Source organism: Lepisma saccharinum, chromosome 10 (assembly GCF_977018435.1).
Source record: "Lepisma saccharinum chromosome 10, izLepSacc3.1, whole genome shotgun sequence".
Taxonomy (NCBI): domain Eukaryota; kingdom Metazoa; phylum Arthropoda; class Insecta; order Zygentoma; family Lepismatidae; genus Lepisma; species Lepisma saccharinum.
Genome location: NC_139238.1, coordinates 15,481,992 through 15,506,546, shown reverse-complemented (window position 1 = coordinate 15,506,546; position 24,555 = coordinate 15,481,992). Strand labels below are relative to the sequence as shown.

The following is a 24,555-nucleotide window of genomic DNA, read 5'->3' as shown; positions in this document are numbered from 1 at the left end:
CCCCCATTCCAGTTCATTGTGTCTTCTTTACCTTTCTTCTCTATTTTCTTGGCATCCTTCCATTTTCTCATTAGCATTCTCTTCTCCCTTCCTATCTGCTTGGCCTCATCCCACTCTGTCATGTCCTGTTTCTCTCGTGTGTTTAAATATCGCATTTCTCTCTCTCTTAAGTCGTACATCATCCCTATGTTGTTTCAATCTGTCTTTCAGCCTCTTTTTCGTTTCTCCTATGTACACACTCTGACATTCTTTACATTTCACTTCATAGATAATCCCTTCCTCTTCCTCTTCTCTGTTTTCCTGTTTCTTGTTTGCATTCTTCGCTATTCTTAAGATGATTCTCCCTCCCTCCTTGTAAGTTTTAATGCCCGCTTTTCTAAGCACTTTTCGTATCTTTTCTGTGGTCTTCCCCATACTCCTTATTCCAAACCTCCTCTCTTTTTCTTTCTCTTCCAATTCTCCCCTGCCACTTTTCTTCCTTCTTCTGTTTATGTCCAGTTAATTATGCATTTCAATACACTAACTGTATGAAATATAGTAAAAATGAAACACAACTGTTGTCGTAGCTGATAACGAAAGGTTAGATGAGCAAGTGTGGCGAGTGGGAACGGCTGTGTGTTCTTCAACTTCAGTGCCGTGAGGTAGAGAGGGAGACTGAAGCAATATAACTGGAGTTTCCTCTGTTAATAAAGTCTGGTACGAATTATAGTAGTGTTACCACTACTTTTTATCCAACCCTTGTATATACATTTCCATTTCTTTTGAAAATATTTCATTTTTTAACAAACAAATTAAATCGCATTTTTCATCAGCGTGACAAGAACATTGTTAACTAGTGATTGAATAATTATCTCCAAGGTGCAAAATAGTTCTTGTAATGATTTGTACACGTGACACCACGTAAACGCAAGTTCAGGTAAGAGTTCCGATTTTGTGTCTCTCACCCCCTTCAGGAACATTATCCCGCTGTCGCCCATTCTGCGGACTGCAAGTGTGACGTAATTTACGAGCATTAAGATTTCCGCAGCTTTTCAATTTGCCACAAAATGAGATGAGATTCTTGCGAGAGCGTCGTTAGCGTAGGGTTTCAATGGAACATCTCGGAGGAATAAATTTGCAGAAAAGGAGATTTCTGGGGTCTACTAACAAGCTGTTTTCAGATCCTCTCCTCCTTGGCCCGTTTCCTCTAAACGAAGTGATCTTCGTTTCCGTACGAACACGTCCACAAGGATGGAGGAGAAAGGGGAAGAGGGAGGAAGATCCCATTTTTCCTGTGCGAAATCAAATTTTCTGCCGAATTTAACTGAGTCGGTTTTTCTCCCTTGATCTCGCCGATTAATAAATGATTTACGAAAAGCGTTGAAGGGGAAGGACAGAACAGAAAAGGAAGGGAAAAGGTACCTTATTAGTAGCGAACGGAACTTTATGTGCTAAGAAACTCAGAAATATTTATTTCTTTATGTGTCATAAATGTTGAAAATATGTGACAAAATAAAAAACATTTGGTAACAAAAACAAAATATTACATGCATTTTAAACACCTGAAATCAGTTTCTAAATGCTTACCTCTTAGTGAGCTATTTTTTGGAAGAGTTGCAGTGGATCAACATAGTTTACTTTCCAAATTCTCCATTGTAAATCTGTGACGATTATCTCTAAAAAGCATCTTATATTGACGCTCCACGTCACAAGAAACAATTCTTGCATATTTGAAGCACGAAATGTCACTAACGCTGAAGTTTTCCAAAGCTTCCTCTTCCTCTACTTCACCTTCCAAAACACGTGCAATTTGGCACAAAGTTTGAAAACCTTGGTTTTTCCCAAAAATTTCTGTACATTTAGACATTAGCACTTTTGCGTTAGATCCAGTGGGGGTAATATTTTCCCCCAATAGGATCGTAGGCGAGGCACCAGAAGTCTGCCAGCGAGCGTGTTCAAGACAAAACAAACCGAACACTCTCGATATAAAAGAGGTGCGGAGAATAAACATTTTTCCTTCGAGGATTTCGAGGTAGCTGAAGTCAATGAGCGATTTTATGTATTTAAAATGAAAATTCGCAAAATATGTATTTACATAGAGAAAACTGGAAAATATGTGTTTTTATGTCAAATAAAATTTGCTGTGTTGACATATAAGCCTATGATCAGAATTTTTTGCAAAAACGAGGGGGGGTCTATCTTATCGGAGAAAAAAACATTTATTTACCTAAAATTCCGTTCCCTACTTATTAGGGTTGCTTGTTGAAGTAGTAAAAGGGGGGGGAGAAGTAATGTTCCCCGTGCACATAGCCCCGTGCCTGCCAGGAAGGCATATTTAAGTGATGTGGGGGGTAGGGCTCCACACATTCTCGAGTTCGGTCATATTACAGGTGAACTGATCAGCACCACGCCCCGATCGCCTTTACTCCCCCCCCCCCAGGGTTGCCGCCAGGTTCCCATTGACTTGAGGCTGGTTGAGTCCCAGAGCCGCTTTATGCGGGGAAACTTCCGACCTTAGATCACCCACGCAAGAAATCAAACCTGGGTCTCACGCGTGGCAGTCTGTCACCATACCTGCTTTTTTCTCAAAGGAATACCCATTATTCGGTAGTATCTCCCGTTTTTTTCAATTTTTCATATGTATCAATTTTTCTCTGTATTCTCATTGGGACAAACACAAACCTGGCATTGCAACGCCCTGTGTTAACGATTCCGCCACGGAGATCGACATAATTGATTTACGAAAAGCGTTGAAAAACCTACTAGACAATCGCGGGTCATGTTGACGTAGTATCTCACCGGAATAGAGTTTCATGAAAGATCAGCCCCGCCCCGTAGCGAGATAGTTTGGCGCCCTAGGCAAGATTTTTGGTTTGGCCCCACTCTCTCGCTGAAAAAGGATACATACCTGGAATGAAAAACTCAATATGCTGACCAAGGCAGAAATTTATTTTATTTTAAAACATAAACTAAACGTGACGTTTCAACCTTCTAGCAAGGTCTTCTTCAGACCCTGTACCCAGTACAGAAGAATGCAAACAAGAAAAAGGAAAGCAGAGAAGAGGAAGAGATTATCTACGAAGTGAAGTATAAAGAATGTCAGAGTGTGTACATAGGAGAAACGAAAAAGAGGCTGAAAGAACATAGGGATTATGTACGACTTAAGAGAGAGAGAAATGCGATATTTAAACACACGAGAGAAACAGGACATGACATAGAGTGGGATGAGGCTAAGCAGATAGGAACGGAGAAGAGATTACTAGTGAGAAAATAGAAGGAGGCCAAGGAAATAGAGAAGAAAGGAGAAGAAGACACAATGAACTGGAATGGGGGACTGAAGATAAACAAAGAATGGAAGAATGTGTTAGAAAGAGTGGAAAGGACAAGAGCGAAAGAGGAGAGAAGAAGGAAGAGGAATGAAGAAAGAAAGGAAAAAGAGCGTGAGATAAAGACTCCAACCACTTTCCAGATGAAAGGAAATGTTTAGCTAAATCGCCTGTCAGGTAAAGTACAGTTGACAAGGGAAGGCCACCGGCTGGAATGTTCCAGAAACAACTTTCTAATAATCTTGTGTCTGGACTTTTGTGTATATACGTATACCTTCCTGTTTTGTACCTTGTTACATTTGTACTTGGTACAGAGTCTGAAGAAGACCTTGCTAGAAGGTTGAAACGTTACGTTTAGTTTATGTTTTAAAATAAAATAAATTTCTTCCTTGGTCAGCATATTAAGTTTTTCATATCATGGAAACAAGGCTTAATGGTGTTATACCTGGAATCATTTGCAATTCTTCAATGTAATCTTCTGCTGCTGCGTGAACACGTTTCCAAACATCTGGCAGTCGTTGGATGCCATTGATAACTCCCGTTCGTGCCAGTGTGCGCAGAGATCTCCCTGTGGCCGAAATGATGCTCGGAACGTCTGGAAAGCGTTTCCCCCCTCAGCGGTTCCTTCATCTTGGGAAACAAATCGAAGTTGCAGGGACCCATGTCAGGCGAATAAGGTGGGTGCTCCAACGCCGATCATTCTCCAGCAATCTGCGAACTGCATGAAGGTGGTGTGAATCTGTTGCCGTGCAAGGAGGCCCACCATCATGTTCTTTCGCGGATGAATCACGACCACTTTCAAATGCCTTGGCCCATCTGGCAACCGTACGATACGGTAAAGCTTGGTCCCCACATGGCTCGCGTAAGCCCTTGTGAATTTGCCGTGCATTCCTTCCACGTGCAACCTGAAACTTGATGAACATTCGCTGTTCTTCACGCGTCAAAATTGTTCAGGGCGGGATTATACACACATTTCACTTTAACGTCTTCGAACTACCACACAACAGTACTATTAACACCAAACACCTACACACGATCCGTATTACAAGACTAAACAAGACCCGATCGTGTTTTGTCCCAGCGACAATTGACAAGCGTATACCAACAGTGTTGCCACTACAAGAAAAATGGCCCTCGTATTAGTGTCTGAAGAACATGTTAACTATTTTTAACTTTGGGAAACAGAAAATTACAGCAGAATGTAAGTCTACAATTAAAAGAGGTTAAGAAATGTAAATAGAATTAATAAAATGAAAATAATAAAATTTTCACGTAGTAAATCCCCCCCCCCCCATCTCAAAAGGAAGTATCAAGGGGTCACTTCATCACTTGATGAAAATCTTCAATGGCAAAAATGGTCAGAGAATGTAAATATATTGTTTCCAAATGCCATTCAAACAATGTAGTTAAAAGCTACAATGCTCACAGTCGCAATTAGCCTAAAAAGGAAAAAACGGACGCAGAATAACAGGAAAACAAATATGAACTTTGTTTCCGTAATAATTCGTACTCGCGCAGATACGAAATACAAAGGGGTCAAAGGTCAAAGGTAACGAGGTAATCCCTCCAGCGTGTAAACTCCAATTTTTCGTCAATTTCCCGTTTCCGCCACTTCACTAGAAGCGGCGCTGGCGTCGTGTTTGACTTCTCTCCCCAATCCCAGACGTTTTCGTTTGTGCTGAAGCTCGCGTTAATAATACAACATCCTAAACAAGACCCCGCACTGCCTGATCCTACGACAGAACTTGCAGATGCGGCCGGAAGAGGACTCTGGCGTCGTTTCGAAAAGTTTCTCTCTTGAAATCTGGCTTATTTGCCAATCTATCTTTCATGCTAAACGGAATCTCTGCCGTAAAGATCAAAGTGCAAGGATACTCTCCTCTCATGAGTTGAAGTTAAAGTTTGTGCAGATTTGAGATCATGGTTCGAACGACAGTTTAAACTATTGATTCGGTCTGCATTTGCCTTAGCAGTTCAAGTAACAGTTACCTAATCCTTGCTGTAACTAGCAACTATTAAAAATAAGCAGCTGTAACTGTAACAGAGTTACTTCTTGCAATGGAAGTAACTTATTATCAGTTTATGACACTTAAATTGCCGACTTGAAAATTTGTAATGTGGAGGAAGAGCTCAATTTGGCAACTGTGTTTTCAATTATGTGTCTTCTGTGGGTGTTAAGGTGAAAAGAGTTTCGTGGAATCTCCTAAGGCAAAGAAGTTAGGCTTCGGTTCATGCTAAAATTCCACGCTTTATTGCAATTCATCATTTCTAATTGCCAATTTCTCATATATACTATCAGTAACGTATATACTTTCTGCAAATCAAACAGTAATTTGGCTTTATATCATATTTTATTGTGTTATTGACAATGTAGGCGAAATTACTACGAGAAAATACTTTAAGTCGAATATTTCAAACGTAGAAGTAACTTTTGCACAAACTGTATTAATCTATGAATATTTGTCAAATTATGTTGAAAGATAAATAATATTTCCATTAGTAAAGATATATTAACGTAATTCTGATGGTTGGACAGTGTATCGTTTATTTATCTAGTTTCCTTCATATTATTGGATGTCTGTCCTTCCCCGAACACAGAATATAAACAGAATAATTCGAATTAATATGTATGTTTGTGTAGTTAACTAATATCTTGCAAAGATTAAAAAACAGTAAAACTCCTTGGTCCAGTTTGCTAATAACAAACGAACAGCACGTGAATCGCGGGAGATAAATTGGAAAGCCTGGAAAAAGGAAAGAAAAAGGCAAAGTTTGAAGATTATTCCTCCTGCCTGGTGGAAGAGAAAAGGTTTAATGAATTAAGTAGGAAGAGAAACAAAGGAGCCACTTACAGAACGTCGCTTCCGCTTTATTCGATAAAGGAAGATGAAGAGTGGACTGATCGAACCGGCCCATTTTGGAGACAAAACCCTGGAGCTAAGGAAGGAAGCCTCGACTTTCTCAAAGTACCGTCGGTGCTGCGCTCTGCAGGAAGAAAATGAAAGTGCCTAGTCTCTCCCAATTAGAACAACATTCGCTAGTACAGTAGGCCGAGGTCTAAGAATGCACGGTGAAATTGCCTCACTTTAATGCTACTTAAAGTCCATAGACATTGTGTTTTGAGGGTTTACATGTAAAAAATATTTGCAAAACAATAAATTTATATACATATATTTTAATCAAGTACCAGGTAATGCAATAGATTCTCGGCTTACACGGTAACTGACTATGAAGCTTGAGAAAATATATGTTATACATCTATTACATTGCGAGAAGTAATCCAATTGTACAGTCAACGACAAAGATATTATAATTGTTCATCTATATTTCATTCTTTTTTTATTCTACATCCTGTGTTCTTTTGAAGCGTGAAATTCTGTTGATGCGAGCAGATGTCCTGTGCTTATTGACGTTGTTATTTCAATTCGTGATCATCACATTGTGGAAAACAGACTGGGTAAAAATGACAATTCACCTACTTTTTTTCTTTGTACAAGCTACACATTAAATACGAAAGAGCGATTGCAGTTCGCGAAAGAAACTTTGGCCATTCCTGTAGTAGTATACCATTATGTGTACATGTTTTGTGGTTCGGATCATTTTATCTTATTCTAATTCTTTTATTGTTGTTATTTCCAGGCAAAGACCAGGAATCTAAAAAGCGGACCTTGTACAGCTTCCAGGAATAATTCCAAACCGGGGAACCGGGATGAAGCACAAACTGCTAAGAGTCACATAACTGGCACAAGTGAGTTCCTTATGTAAAGTTTAGTTATGTATGGCGGCTACTCCACGTGTGTTCTACCTTTGAATTTTCCCTGTAGAGCTTAAACAATGCAACGTTGTCGTTTCACATTCTTTAAACTTTCGTTATCGAGAAGTCTGAGCACGCGGAGCGAAACTTGGCAACACTGGGGCTCTCGAACTTTGCTCCGCTGTGTTTGGTTGGCTGCTTTCATGTAGGGCGGTTGAAAGCTTGGCGCGGAAACTTGAGTGGGGTTCTGTTATATATGAATCTCAGGCCCGTACCCAGGATTTTTTTGAAGGGGGAGTCAAACCCAAAAATGTGGAACAAAGGTTTTTTTTATTTGGTTTATTTTACTTAGCTTTTATGCAGGGTAGGAAATCTTTGAAGACTCGAGGGAGGAGATCTCAATTTATACACACACTATATATATAAATATATACATATAAAAGTCAACTATTAACTACATAAGTTACAATATAGCTATACAAAGCAATTCATTTGTCACTTTTATATATTTCAAATATTTATAAAGTAACACACTTATTCCTTTACAAATTGGCACTCGCCCAAGACACCCCGCTTCAGGGGACCCTACGCCAGATGAAAAATAATTGTGTGTGTGTGTGTGTGTGTGTGTGTGTGTGTGTGTGTGTGTGTGTGTGTGTGTGTGTGTGTGTGTGTGTGTGTGTGTGTGTGTGTGTGTGGTTTATTGCGCGTTTGAGGACGCTGACGCCTTCATAAAGCAACTTATCTAATTTTTATTGACTTATTGTTTTGGCATGCTTAAAAATATAAAAAATTACTGAAATTATATTCTAAGCACAGCAGTACATAAATATCACGTAAACTTCTTTCAATCAAAAATAGTTGATTTGCAATATTCTTTTAATTATAGAATGAAAGCATGAAGTGACATAATCAATTCAAATGAAAAAATGTAAATTCACTACAGAGTCAAAATTCAGTGTAAAGTAAACAAAAGAGAATTATGATTTTGATTTTTTTACTTCGATTTTCTTCCACTTTTGGCTAAACGCGATGATGATGATGATAAGTGATGATATATGATGGAACTAACGAAGGGACACTCGCAAAGAACACAAAGAGAATTAAGATAAAAACCTCATTGGATATGATTGAAAATTGCCACTTTGTTAGATATTGTATATATACACTCAGTTTTGTAATTAAATATAATGAACGTCGTACCAGTGGCACATCGGAAATGAAAAACTAATTTAGAAACTTTTATTAGCCTCCTAAAATTATTGTTTTTACCCTTCAACATGTTCAACAAAATACATTTATTATTTGTTTATTAACACTAATAATGTAGATGTTGTCATGATGTAGGACACCTGTACTTCAGACTAAGGAACAAAAATCTCTGATTTTTTCAGATTTCTGAAAAATTTTGATTATCGGCCCCGCGTGTATTGTATGGACCCGGCCTCTGAACTGCCATGATAATTTAATGTTTAGAAAATTATATAATTATAAAGTAAATTATATGTATTAGCAATTATTCTTACAATGAAGAACATGCTTGAATGTAAGTTAACCAAAAAATCCCGAGACATTTTCGTATCAGAAATGCAGTTTGAAAAATGTCGGGATAGGATTAAAAATAATGGATTTGCTAAATTGTGTCGTCATCTGGTAGCCTTGCAACAATGGTTATAAAACAAAAATGGCTAAATACTGCAGACTGCATAATTCTGGAACTGACCTCTCTTCACAAATAACACATTCATTTATGCAAGAGCAAAATCGAAAATCTCACAAAATCTTAAAAGTTGTCAATGTTTTTCGTAGTTTCTTATAGATTCACATTACAATATTTCATGGCTCGAGCCCCCCCCCCCTTTGGGTACGGGCCTGTATGTGATCGTGTTATGTGATAGTACTGGGGCATAATAAGGTTTTGTTAGTATTTATTTTGTTCGTTAGCAGGATAAAAGTAATTCTCCAGGCTCCAAGTTTAGTATGCAGTGTGAGAATTAATATTTTATTGCTGGGGGTGAGAACTGGCGTATTCACAGTGTGGCTACTCACCTGGAATTCCTTGAATTCCGGGAATTATGCGTGAATTATTGGCTCCGGAAATTCTGCGTGAATTTTTCTCTCTAGACGTGAAAAATTGCAACTTTTATTATTCCAAGTCTCATTGAATTTATACATGTTTATTAATGCCCTGAAGCAAGTTTTTCACAGTTTAGTTATTTTTTTTATGAAGGAAGAAAAATAAAATAAATCTTAGTGGAAAATATAACAGAAATCTCTCAATCCTTTTACTTTGTTAATGTCCTTTGCAGAACAATCTATCTGACAGATGGAAGATTATTGCAAGATAAGATATCTTGAAGTTGACTGGGTAATGTTGAGTTTGACATTCTTATACAATTAACTCTTTTTTTGTAAATTAGTGTGTCCAGTAACGTTTGTGACTTACTTGTATTTGTTGATGTATTTTGAATCTCAGTATGTGAGATGGCAAATGCAAATTCTGCACCTTAAGTTATACATTTTAACTACATGTGTTTGTGGCCTTGAAGTTTTGGAAAACTCGCCTTAAAAACCGGGAATTATACTTGAATTACCCTAATTCAGGTGTACATAAAAAATGATGCATTCTCTATATTTTGCTACGTTATCAATTCCTTTTTTCTGGAGAGATAAATGCACGCTTTATAACTTTATTATTGTTATTATTATTGTTATTAATAACCATTAACAAAAACATTAAAAAAATATAACACGGAACTAATAAATCAATATCTCGCACAACTATCTTCCCGAGCATTGACTAATTCAACCAATTACTCTGCTGAATTGTAATTTTTCACGAATTATTTTTGTATTTTGTAACGCGTATGTTAGTCATTTTTTCATTCTTCAACAAATTTAGCTCAATTTATAGAACTAATATCACAGATAAGTGTATATAAGCAGTTCTTCATCTAAGGCAGGAAAACCGGTGCACGGACCTCCCACTGGGAATCGCCATTCGCAAGAAGTTTTGTAATTATCCGCTAAAAGGCGCTGAGAACACCACTTGTACTTTTGCTTCCACTTCTTCTACCAAACAAAATAAGAGATGGCGCTGCTGATTTTCACCGCTGTCTAGGTCATTATCTGCGCTAATATTGAAACTCATAACATTTTATGAATCTCTCTCTACGCTAAAACACCTTATAACACCGCTCTCTTGTTGACGGATTTAACGTAAGATATTTTGCCTCGAATTTAGCAATAAATTACATTTTTTTAGTAACAATAATAGGGGAGATCGTGTGAGTTGAGCATGTTTTTATGTTTAAATTTCTGCAGCTCTTAAAAATTACTATCTACTATTGATTAAATGCTATGAGCAATACCTGTAGTTTCCTTGACCACTGTGAATTTTTATTACACCATTATGCTAAAACTTGTAAAGTTATTGCTTGTTTTTTCGAAGCGTGTCAGTATTGTCAATTCACCCCGTATATGGGGTCAGTTGACAATATGTGTAATTCTACTCCCCATACGTGGTTTGGAATATTTTATTTCAAACAATGTACTGTCTTCAAAATTACGGATTACATTTTTTTTAAAAAATAAACAGTACCCATAACATGAGACATAAATGTTCCAAACTTTAGAAAAAAAGTTTACAAAAGTGTTTACTGATTTTTTACCCAGTGTTTATTTTTATTGTTATATCACACATACAAATGCAATATACTGTCCTATAATCTTAATCTAATATATATTATTACAAACAATGTATCTATATGCTAAGATATTTTTGATGAAACAATTAATTGAAGAACAATTTTCTCAATAGGCCTATAGTATTGTCAACTAGCCCCTTCCTTCCTGTTGTCAACTCACCCCTATCGCCATATTGGACTTTCTGGTCATGGTGGTGCTAAACATTGCAGTTTCACAAAGTATCCGAATGTCGTATCGGTACAATTTACCATAGTCTTCTGGATAGCCTTAGCATAAACTATGTGCTTACTTACTTGAAAACTTATAAGATAGAATAGAGTTGAGAAAATTTACTTCGCAAGTAGGAAATGATGTTATTTGTCATGCATTAGAAACTTTGTGAACAAGACACTCAACTTCTTAGTTGTGAGTTGGTTCTAGAGATGACACGTATTCATAGTAACCTGCAATGTTGCCAACTCTTGACTGGTGGGAATAAAATGGACTCGACCCTATGGGCAACTCCCTCCGGTCTCCCCTACATATCTGAATATCGCTTGATCATAAACTGGGTGCATAGAAGCATATCAAAAAAGAACCTAAAAACGGATAAAAGGACGTATAAATGTGATCCAAATTAATTAATAACTTCAGTTTTAATTACATATTTAATGAATAAAAAAATACAAAATTCCTGTGGTATGGAACACACAGTGCGAAAAAACTGAAAGCTTCAAAAGAAGAGAAAGTTGCCACTTACAGCGCGACCTTTCAGACAAGTTACGGTTAAAGGACCTTGTACCGTAACTGCTTCAGTCGTCCAAAAATGTTTTTCTCTCGTTTCAGGGATGGTTCAAATATGTATATATATTATTTCTTTACTACAGAGAGGATGTTTAAGAGGCGATGAACTGATGATGATTCGAATTGAGAATGGGCAGTAAAAACGTAGTCGAAAGAAGGTGAAGTTGCAAAAGGAAGCCCTTAAGACCTAAAAAAAAGGGCTAAAAAAGGACCCATAAGCCAAAAAACGCCAAAAAAGGACAAATAAAACCCACCTTTTTCTGGCCTACAATGACCCAAAATGAACATATATTATGTTGGGCCTCGTCTTCGGACACTAGGAAAGAAAAGGATTTTTCCTCAACTTACGAGCCCTACTAATAACTCATAAAGTGCCCTTGTAACTTCTTCTTCTCTTCTTTTTTAGCTTGTTGATTAGCAGGGCCCGTTGGGATGTACAGTCACCAGCAAAAAAATGGGACGCCTAGATCCTGAAATAACTCGATTCCCAGCTAGGCGTTATGCGCGTTGCCTAACTGTACGATGGTCGTAGAAGTTGCCATTGAAAATTATGCTACTAAAATCCACTTATCCTGTAGAGTTAGGCAACACATATAACGCCTTGCATTGAAGGGAGTATTTCAGGATCTAGATGCTCCATTTTTATTACCGGTGACTGTACATATGTATACATCAGGCCCGTGTGTGTGTGTGTCTGTGTGTGTGTGTGTGTAGTATTCGAATAGTAATGTATTCCACATATTAACAATGTTTTCCATTTCCTTTAATTCTCTTATACCAGCTGCCATGATAATTATAATTATGTATTTAGAAAAAAATTATATATTTGTAAATTGAATAATACATATTAGCAATTATGATCATAATAAAGAACTCATAGTGTCAGTTAACCAAAAAAGAATTAGATATTTTCGTCTAGTTGCCAGCAGCAGCGATTTGGTGTTAGCATTAAGAGGCCATAGGCGGGAAAAAGTGGGAAAATAATAGTGGTTGCGGCAACTGCCCCCCCCCCCCCTAATCACTACCAGTCAGTGGCGTAGCGTTATAGTACGCCCGTACGCCCGGCGTTCCCAGATATAAAATTTCAAAAATGCTTAAATGCTGTGATTATAAAGTAAAACGTGACTAATTTCATATATGTTTGACCTTCATGGCATTATAATAACAATTTTTCGCGATTCGCTTGCAACGCTCCACTCTCAACACTCGTTCTAGCACCTCTTTTCAATGCCTTTCCCGGCCGGACGCCGAGCAGGTTCGGCGTACAGGACTCTATATTCCTTGCTGCCTTTCTGGAGGGAAAGCTTCGATTTCTACAGCAAGCGCGTAAATGCTCTCTATTACGCCAGCGTACGGAGAAGAGAGGTCTACCGTGATTGGTTCATGTGACCCTTCCTGCCTTCTGAAGCAGACGACAGCGGTAGAATTCCTACCCGGTTCTTCGCTGTTCGCGCTCATGCAACTCGTGCTATGTGATGCTACAATACGCAATATTGACTGGCGTAACTTTAGCAATCTCAAATACAGTATACTGCTTCTTAATGGCCACTGCATTGTATGATTTATCGCACGAACAGTGATGTGCATTAGAAACTAAAAGATCAACACAGTTTTTGTTAAGTAAGTTGGTGAAGTCCTCGTGGTAGAAATTCAGCCTGCGGCTGCTCTACCACTTAACCCGCAAACCTATTATTTTTTTATTGTATTTTTTTCGTTATTATCTAACTACTTAATATTGTGTCAATGAAAATGTTTAGCATTCATTTGAAAACTCTTAACATCGAATGGTCTCTGGACAAAATTATTTTAAAATGTTTATCAGCATTCTCAAGATGTAATAAACACTGGTCTGAATTACTTATCGGCACTGTTACGTCAGTAGAGTGTACGATATTTGGATCATCCACTCTGCTTTGCACAGTGCGCCAAGACGACAGAGGTCCCTGGTTCGAATCCCGGCGTGAACACGGGTGTTCTTTGTGAGTGTCCCTTCATCAATATCATCACTCATATTCATATTCGCAATTAACCAAAAGTGGTAGAAAAGCGAAATAAAATAAACGAAATCAGTCACTAGTTGGATCATCCACAACAATGACGTATATTGTTGTGCAGAGGCGCTTATGATTCAGGTAGGTTTTTAATGACTTGCGTCATGCAGAAAGGTATTAAAAAAGGTATAAAACACCAGAGTTCAAAACATTTGTGGCATAGTGAGGCATCTAATTGTCTAGCTAAAACATGCATGGATGATGTTTTATTGAAAACCCAGCTGACTTCAGGCAAATAAATAATACGTGTGGCGACTAATACATAAGTAAATTATTAAGCAAGAAAGGGCCGACCCTTCCTTCGGACTTGGCGTTCCCACCCGAAATGTCCATGCTACGCCACTGCTACCAGTGCTGGTAGCCTTGCATCAATAGTTATAAAACTAAAACTACCCAATATTGCAGATTTAGACTTCTGGAATCTACCTCTCTACACAACACATTCATTTACGCAAGGACAAAATTGAAATTTTTACAAATTGAAAAATCGTCGATGTTACTTTCGTAGTTTTTATAGATTCGTATTGAAATATTTCATAGCTCGAGGGGTGGTGCATGTCCCCTCCTGGGTACGGGCCTGGTATACATATGAGGCGCTACGTTCAAATTAGCCTGTTTTGCCGCCTGTGTGCCTGCAACCCAACATAACATTTGATCAGATCTGTGAAATTTCCTCGTGTCGCGAAACGGCGTGTGCTAACCACTCCGCCACGGAGATTTGGAATGATGGATGAAGGGATAATCACACACATGGACGACATACAGTGGCGGCGATTAGGGGGTTGGGCGAGGCGGTGTAGTTGCACCCCCCCCCCGTTTTCGCCACTTTTGCCCCCCCCCCCCCCCGGTTTTGGGACCCAATCGCCGCCACTGACACAATACAGGCCCCCACAAAGGATTATACTGGCTGTAAGTGTAGATGCCAGGGCTTCGTAAGCCTGCAGAAATGCGGCCCAGAGTGGTACGTACTACGTGGAAGAGAGATTGGTGTTTGAGTGCCTTCTGACAAGATCAGCCCTTGCAGCCATTTTTGATTGATTGATTCCTGCCACTTTTGGATAACCGCGAAGGTGAAGATGAGTGATGAAATTGATGAAAGGACACTCACAAAGAATAACCATGCCCAGGCTGCGATTCGAACCCGTGACTCCTGGCGTCGTAACGCGCTGTCCTCACCACTCCGCCACCGAGACTATAGCCCTTGTGTTTTTACTTGACATGTTTGATGAAGAAGGATAGAAAAGTTTACAGAGTTCTTGTTACGAAACTTAATAGTAGGTCAAGAAAGTCAAGACGCAGAAAACGCTCTGCTCACCCTTCTCTGAACTGAAAGTGGAAACGTGACGTCGAAAGTTGCAATAGAAGTAATGTAGGATCGCAAGACTTTCCCTGGAGGATTGCAGAGTGAGCTTATGCGAATAGTGTTCATTAAGGTAATGGAGTTAAGAATGAACGCCAGGTCGACGCCTCTTCGATTTCCGTTCCCTGTTAATCAATGAACTGACAGTGTGGCGAGTAAGACCGCTGAACGCGTGCAAGGAAATTTAATGAAGCTGCCAGGAATGACTCGAAGGATTGTCATTTTTACCCCTGCGAACTCCTGCCCGAGACGTGAAGTTAATACAATTAAGGCGATGATCAGCCGAAATTAAGATTTGAGCGTTTTCCTTGTCAACTTAAGAGGTAGTTTTGGTCACGATTATCTCTAGAACCAATCGACAGAAAATTTTCAAATATCACATAAGCACTAAGAATCAGTGTTTCTATAGATCTACTGTTTGCTATTTTCCTTTACTGCATCAACATCACGAAAATTAATTAATTTTACTCTTGATTTTCTTTTCCTTGATAGTAGATGTATACAGGTTGGCTCATCGAACACATTTTTTGTGTTGAGAAATTTTGGAAAACACCACAAAGATGTACAAAACGATAACGATAATAATAAAAACCCGATGGATTGGTTGGATCTAAAGATAGACTAAGTTTCTCTTCTCACTTAATTGTAATATTAATGCTTTCAAATATTTTCACACATGGCGGTTGCCCATAATTTCCTTTGCTGTTAACGTTCTGCTTCCTTTCCTTGTTTTAAATTCCTGCTTCATATAGGAATGAATACTTCATTTTCCTGTGTGTAAATAAACTAATTTTATTGCAAAAATATATGTAAAAAGTATAATACTTTTCTGTCATGGAAGGTAGTGCCATCTCTTATCTCCTTCCATAACTACTTGGTCTATGATATTTCGTTAGAGAAATCAGTGACTTTTGTAGTAGAATCGTGTAGAATGTGGGGGGGGGGGTATCGGAGGTCAAAGAATGTTAATGTTTTGCTTGCAAAGATAGATGAACCAGCCGATAAACATTACTTATATCTTAGTAACAATATTTGACAAGCCTCTCCATGAAAAGCTGTAGAAATGTGACAATCAGAGGCGAGGTAGATGCGGCGATTACTTAGCAAAATAATAAAAATACTGCATTTTAAATATTTTAGAGAGGAAGTAAAAAATAAGTCAGAAGATTCTCATATTTGTGCGAAATAAGCCAAGCGACACCATGAAACGGCTAGAAATACGCAATATATTCGCTACGTTTAGCGCATCGAAATGAGAGCCCAGTACTATTCCCCGTGGCCAACACTCGCGCTGCGTTTCCTATTGAAGGTAATGGTGTTCGCTGGCCAGGTCATCTCAGAAAATGTGCGAATCTCTCTTCCTGCTCGAAAGACACCCGACGACCGCTTGAAGGTCTTGTCATAAAAGGCCTTTCCTTTTCAGCTCCCATGTTTACGGCAGGGTTTCTCTGACGTAATCAGGATTAACATTTTTCCGAGTGCTATTTCCATCGTTGTAAAGCATTCAATGCACTGATCTAATACACGCAATTAGTGATGTCGTGAGTGAAGAAAAACTGAAAAATCAGACTTTCTTTCAATTATGTTAGACGAACCATCTAATGTTAACAATAGGTTTCGATTGTCAACTGTCTTAAGATCTGTGCATAAGGTGGAGAGTTTATTATATTGGTTTTACTGATGTGAGTACCGATTGTATATCTGACGGGTTATTTGTTCATGTAAAAATTGTCAATAAGATCCAGGACGAGTACCCGAAGGCGTTAGTTAAGCATTGCTACGCTCAAGTATAGATTTAGTGCTGTCCCAGGGAATGAATGAAATACCATGTATTCGTTAAAGGAAAACCATCCCATCCTTTTCACAACCCATATGGTGTTATAAGTCACGCTTAGTTAACACAGTTGAACAGTACAGGGATCCAATAATTGACTTTTTTTTCTATTTGATGACAACTGAAATGGGCCGGACAGGTGTGCACAGAGTATGGATTTGTGCACTTCTTGCAATGTTTTCAAACAATATTTTTACTAAAGACATTTTCTCCTTTGATGAAAAGTTTCTCTCGGGTTATCGACGAGGTGAGTTGTGGAGAAGATTCCAAGCTTTGGAGAGCTAACGTCACTCTCATTGATACGGTCCAGGTATTAAGCGTATGGCTACAAGGTATGGTCTTCACGGCCAGAAGAAGAGGAATCGTAAGCAGATGTATTCTGTGTAATGCTTTCTATATCATGTTTCAATGTACTTGAATGTTTTGGACATAACGTCCAGTTTCTATTAAATATGTTAATTGTTCACCGTCTGGTTTTTATCTTGTGCGACTTAGCATTAACATACATTATTATGTCCTTCACTCCGAACCTATCAATTTGGCGTTGTGGACAGTGATTAGAGGATTTGAAGGATTCCAATCGTATCGTCAAGATGACTTTATCGGCACGGGATTATGACTAGTAAGATTTCATGTAGCAAATCAACAAGACGGTGTCTTACAGGTAACATTTAAGTTTGCTAATATTGTTCACACTTATGCAAAAGCAAGTTTCAGTTACACATCGTAACTTTCATACATGCCAGTGATTTCTATCAGTTAATGTAATTTGACGTTTCAACAACATGGCTCTCAACATTACATTCAGCGAATTTGTTGAAGAAAATGAAGATATCGAAAATTATTTCATGCGTTTTGATCAACTCTGTCTCGCTCAGAATGTGACAAATGAAAGAAAGGCAGCAGTTTTATTAGCAGTCATTGGTCCTAAGGCTTTCAAAGTACTTCGCAATATTACGACTCCTGAAATGCCATATAATCTATCATATGCTGTCATTCACGACAAAATGGTTCAGCACTTCAGGCCCAAAACCAACAAGTTTACAGAGAGGTTCAAGTTTCGAAATTGTATTCAGTCTCAAGGAGAATCAGTTACTCAATTCGTAGTGAGAATCATCTTCAGGGTAGAAGTGAGAGTGACGTTAGCTATCGAAAGCTTGGAATATTTTTGGGCGTCTAGTAAGGAGAAATATTGTGCCCTTCCCCTTCCAGGTTGAAAAAGGTCGACCCTGACGTTTGACATGTCTTGCCGTGAGTACGTAAAAATGTCACGCTTCGCCACTGGTGGCAATGCTGTTTTGTAGAGGTTAAAAAAATGAGCGAAATGATAAGAACATTTCGCACATCTTATGCTTAACATCGGCTGCTTCTCTTGGCCAAGGCTCTTCGTAGTAGATACTGAGGGAAGAGGGGGGAGAGGCACACCCAGCAGGCGATGTTTAATTTCCGGTTTCGGCGCGCTATGAACTGTGGGTAAATGCCTTCCCCATTAGCTCAGAGCTGATTGGGCATTGGCAGGATAACCGAGGACTCGGTGGCGCGTGTGTATGTAGTATGCCAGCGTAACCTCAATTCACAATTTCCATACACATGTGTTTCCAAGCCTCATTAAGACAATTTCCAATGCGTTTATCAAAACATCACACTGGAACAAGTCGTGAACGAGTTTTGTAGCCTACGAAATGACAAGTTCGACTTTGCCTTTCCACTGACTTTAATTCTAAAGAGGATCTGCCAACAGTAGCCTGTTTAAAGAAGGTGAATTTTTGACCTAAATAATTCCGTAAAGCTTAAAAATTCCTATTCGTCGCAATTATGTTTCAAACAAGGTTGGTAAGTACGTAGAGTATGCTGGATATTTTTTTTCGGAGGGGTTGGGATTATAAAGGTGGATTGTACATAGCTCCGTTATAGGTGGGAGGATTCATAATAATATATATCGAAATTATCATTTTTAATCTTCGTTTTACAAGTTGTTTAAAGACAAAAATGATAATTAGATGTTATTTTAAGGGTTGTTTGCTTTTACCATTTAAGTTTTTCCCCGAGTTCTTTACTGCTATCATTTGAAAATTTTAATTTTCTTAAAATTTGGAAAGGGGCTGTAGCTCCATCGGCTCCCCCTGCACTCGCCAGTCTCAGTAAGTGTGCAACAAAACATTTTTGGCACGTTTCGCATGTGCCTGCACGACTTTACCTAAATTCTTTAAAGCTTAAAGCACACTGTTTTCAATATATATACAGGGTGTTGCAATAAAAATGTAACTCAAAGTATCCAGGACAACCACAATGTTTACTTACATTTTTGGAACACCTTGTATGTGTGTTTGTGTGTGGGGGGGGGGCTTTAAATCGCTCTTTAATTGAACATTCTTCGAATGTATTAGATTTTCTCCAGAATTTCAACCTATATTCACTGTTGATCCTAGGAATTTCTAACGGAGAGAACATGGTTTCTAGAAAACGATGTCCCTTTTTTAAAAATAGTCAGTGTTAAAATTAACTATCTTTCCTTACATTTCGCTTTCTATCTTAAAAAGGGAAAGTTTGATTGAAGGCAAGGCTATACGAGTAGCCTTTTCTCTGCGGAACGCCACTTCCTCCTTTGTTTGTCTTATACGTTTTTGAATTTGAATTAATTTATTTTGGGTGCGTCAGCACTGAGGCTATTTTGCACCCTCACACTATCATAACAAAAATAAAAGCGTGTCTGAAAACTAACATTTCCTTACCTTGGTTAAAAGCTGAGGCTAAAAAGGGCGCCCAGCACAAATAAGGACAAAACACAGGACGACACAGAATTATACCAGCCATGGGACCAGTCGCCAGAGCCTCGTTAGTCTGCAGTCCAGGGTGTACTACGTGGAAGTGAGGTTGACTATTAGGTGCACTACGTGTAAAAAGCACCCCTTACACCCCTCTCTTATTCATGTATAAGACTACATGAATCTGTGAACATGTTGAAAGCATTAGTATAAATTATTATTTTGTTTTACCAGAGTACCTACTCATGGCCTCAAGGCTACAACACCGATCAAGCAAGCTTTTACAATGTCATTTTTTTAAATTTTAAATATGAGGCGTGTTCTACATTACACACACTTACACCAGTGAAGAGATTTCTTTTCTCCATAAGCCTAAAACCTGTAGAAATTATCCGGCAAATGAAAATTTACTAGTCCTATAAATGTTTACCATACCATCAAGTTTACGAATAGAGGAGGAAGTTCAACAATGGCCTCAGTTCGGAAGCAGATTGGTGGAAAGATCTTCGCAGTGGCTCATAAGTGCGTGCACGTGCATAGCAATTCTTCTTCTTGAGGTATACAGACGTTAAATAAACTTGAATATTTAATCAAATTCAGCTTTCAATTTGAATCTCCCACTTTACATCCAAAAACAATTTCAAAACTAATAGCTTTATGAATAAAATCTTACTAATATCTTACATCACTGATTAAAAATGAGTTTTAATCTGTAACGATTAAGAAATATTACGTTAACTAAAGTTTATCTGATAGTAAAGTACCTATATCTCTAGTATTCTTAAACCCGAAGTTTAGTTTAAGGAAACTGTAACACAAGCCTCCCATCTATTTTTGTCCGGGGTAAATACTGATCTAACCAATACTGAACAGTTTTACTACGTAATTTAATTCAGGTCTATTTCGTCATTGTCATTTCACATTGTCTTGGCCTTTCAAGTTCTCATACCAACAGATTTACTAAGAGAGAAAACGGTTGTGATAGTTATATAATGCCTTTCATTGTTACCTGTCCAACGTAGTTTATCAAAATATGACTCTCGCCCTCTCGTGCTGCCCCTGATATCTTTAAGATGTTCAATTCATTTTTTTCTGCCAAACCTAGGATCAATACAAAGTGGGTTAAGAACGGTATCTATACCAGGCCCCATCCGAACTGGGTGTGTGTGAGATTTCAATATAACTTAGTTTTGTTTGGAAGTAAAGCTATAAAATATTTGATGTATTTTAACGAATCGATAATAACATTTATAAACATCAGATGCATTGTAATGTATATTCAATATCCGATACACAATTATAATGCACTTTCCTGGGTGTGGTGTTAAGTCCGGACAGACTTAGCAAGCTCGCCAATAGAATACCAACCAGATAATGCCTCTGAAACAGGTGACTGAAGCTCATTGGATGTTTGAGTCACGTGCACACTATGACGTGCAAAGTCTCGACGGGGAGAGATCACAGTTATATCTCACGGACCGTATTGTACTTAAAACTTAAGTGTTTCGCTTCTTTTACGCGAGAAATATATGAATCTTTTTAGAACTGTTGTGCCGAACAACACACACAGAAATGTTCCGCTTCAAGACGGGTCAAAACGAGAGAAGAATCGCTGTATATGTGTGGTGCTGCATTAAGTATGCATAAGAGCGGAAGCAGGCGCATATTCCTAGGTTGCGTATCATCAATAACGCATGAGGCTGTGTAGAATGGAAGTTCGCTTCCTTCTCGTCTGACGGACGCGTCTGTTTCTCCGCATATGAAATCGTTCGCTGTCGAGAGTGGCGCTGCGTACGTTTTTCGAAGAAAGAGCCTGTTTCGGGGAATCCATGAAAAAATTAGTCCAAGTTTTGGTCTGGCATTTCCAGCGTGTAGTCGTATTTAACCCTCTCCACCCTTTTCTACCTTCGTCGAAAAGAAGCCAGAAAAATCGAGCAGTACGTTAAAATCAAACATCCCCCTTTCGTGGCCAGGTATGAGGGAATTTCATACCGAAGCGTCAAGCGCCACGGGACCCTTCAATCTAAAGCAAAACACTCACTGCGCATGCGGCCGTGATGCTTCAGTTCGAAAGGTTGCATTTATTCCTGAGCGTCGGTCACCAACAGACGCTTGTCGCTTGCGAGTCGCGTCGCCTCAGAATGTTCGTGCATGAGCAGTGAATGTTTTGCTTTAGATTGAGCTGGCCCTGTGTCGGTGTGTTCTTCATCATTGTCTTTATTAGAACATAATAATTGATTGATTTATTTGCTTTACTTTACTTCTCTTTTTGTGCCACTTTTGGCTAAATTGCGAAGATGGGGATGAGAGATGATATGATGAAATTGATGAATGGACACTCACAAACATCCATGCCCAGGCCAGGATTCGAACCCGAGACCCCTGGCGGCGTAGCGCGATGTGCTGACCACTCCGCCACGGGGGCCGGAATTTATTAGAACATAATAAAATTATCTTTATTAGAACGGATTTGTTTTGGCCTCAATGGTCGTTCTTACAACAGAGCATTTCCTGGAAGATTAATACAGTGCAGTGGAATAAAGGGTATACATTGAAAAAACATGAAAGGAATACAAATAAGAACCAGTACATACCGGGTGGCCAGAATTAAAGTTACCCAACTCAGAGCCCTCTGTAGCCTGTTTGAGGCATCGTAGAACTCTGAAATTTGGTGAATCCACTATGCAGACCATGGGGAAGAGGATGGCGATAAAAGAAAGTTCAATTTTCCGCTACCAGGTTGAAATGTGGCGATGTACTTCCATAATGGGTTGTACAAATAATAACGTTAAGTGATTTAGCTGAGTTATTAATTAGAAAGACATTTGTTAGTGGCTGGAAGTTGCGAGAAAATAATCTCTCGTTTATTGGATTGCAAGGTAAAGGCAAATCCATAACCAATTGGAGCAGTTTACGTCATTATTACAACCCATCATGGAAGTACAGCGCCACATTTCAACCTGGTGGCGGAAAATTGAACAAATTTTTTTTTATCGCCATCCTCTTCCCCATGGTCTGCATACTGGTTTCACCAAATTTCAGAGTTCTACGATGCCTCAAACAGGCTACAGAAGGCTCTGAGTTGGGTAACTTTAATTCTGGCCACCCGGTAGGATATACACGTATAGTATAATAATATATAATGAAAGAAAGGTATCTAATGTTTGTTGTATTTATAATAATAATAAAGTGAAGTAAAATCATGAAATCATAAGATTAACATGCACACAGTTGCTAAATGTTACAGTGGGTATTTTTATGATTGAAAGTTGCTTCCTTTAACCAGTCAGAGAAACAACGTAAACGAACCAAAGTAGAATAAAAGTACACGTGTGTCCAACTTGCTTCATGTTGTTAAGTTAAAGCTCAAATTGAGTTTCCCAGTGATCGATAAGCAATTTGCAAATGACTTTAAGCTGGGAGGTGTCGTACTTGTAACGTTCTCGTCAGCATCATCTTTGTTTGCACTCGCTTTATATCGCGTGAGCGAGAATAAAAAGATAACTCATGTAAGAGATTCAAACAGACAACCGTGACAGCTTCATCAATACACTTAAAAGATAAGTTCAGCACACAATCTTCTGTTTGGTTCTATTTTGCCTTGTTTTATTTGTAAACTGAACCAACATAATTTTTTGCTTTGACACGATGTGCATGCATAAAGTAAATTTGAACAATTCAGCCCATGGCCACATTTGTTCAACCTTCCTTAAGCTGTCCATAATACACAATTTGCTGTTTACATGATTTCAAAGAAAAATTATCAAAGTTTTCTCACATCATAATTGTTTCCTTAGTGGCATGAGTCAACAGTGGAGTCAACTTATATTATTATATTTTACCTTAGAATGCAAATTGTTTCATCATTATACACGTAAAGAATTCCCACAACACAATTAGTGACTTGTACAAATATAAATTGTAGGGCACACTGTATACAGCTCAAATTTACACGAGGTATCAACTGTTATTTGCAAATCGACCTCGGCCTCCCCGATGGCGTTCGCTGCCAGCACTGGCACGCCGTGCATCGTCTCTACGTGCGGTCCGTGTTGAGCATTTACGTGCAAGCGAGTGAAATTCCGGATAAGTCTACCTTCTGTGTTCTGAACCATGTCTGTACGGCGAGTGAATACTGTGAAATTGGTCTTCACGAATGTGCGACAAAAACCGACATCGATACAACTGCATCGGTGGATTCACCAGAATTTGTAACTAACAGAAGATCAAGTGCTTAGTATTGAAATCGATCAATATCGTAAGTGTGTGTTTATAAAGTTAATATCGCGAGTGTTAGGCGAGCAGATAATATTACGATCGGGAGGCACATTAGTATACACTGATGACAATGGAGAGCATGAGGTAAAACTGGAATGGGCGGATCAAAATAGTGTAATTGTGAATGTACATGTAGTTCCTATGGAACTTCCAATGGACGTTCTACAACAGACACTGACAACATATGGTGATGTGAAATATGTTGATGATGAAAAGTACACGGATGAACATATATACCCTACGCGTACCGGTACAAAGCGATTTCGCTTAAAAAACCAATTCCATCGTACATCACTATCAAAGGTGATCGATATTGGGTAACGTACTATGGTCAAAAGATTACGTGCAGGATATGTGAATCTACAGAACATCTCTCAAATTGTTGTGATAAGCGTAGAAAACCAGGAAGAAGGACAGCCTCAACATATGCGGAAGCCATCCACCGATCACCAATCAATATTGATGCAGCAGAACAACCACTGCCATACCAGCCTACAAGTTTTCAAGTACCCAAGACAACCCTGGACATAGAAATGAAAGAATCCCCAAAGAACCCAGATGTAAAAGAACCCGAAGGTGCCGCACGGACGCCACTGGATTCTCCGACGAACAAAGTTTCATCAGAGAGAGCAGCAAAGGAAACTTCCCATTCGTTAACAACAGAAGGTCAAATTTCGACATGGGTCGCAGAAGTTGAACGCGAGGAACTTTCGAGTA

General features: G+C 38.7%; 1 protein-coding gene across 1 annotated transcript in view; it reads left to right on the top strand.

Annotated features, from left to right (window-relative positions):
* The window catches only part of LOC145993790 (uncharacterized), a 321,611-nt gene that overhangs the window by 219,875 nt on the left and 77,181 nt on the right, over positions 1–24,555 (top strand). The window contains exon 2 of the mRNA XM_083129591.1: positions 6,945–7,053. The gene's annotated coding sequence lies outside the window, so the exon portion shown is untranslated. The remainder of the gene's footprint in view (positions 1–6,944; positions 7,054–24,555) is intronic.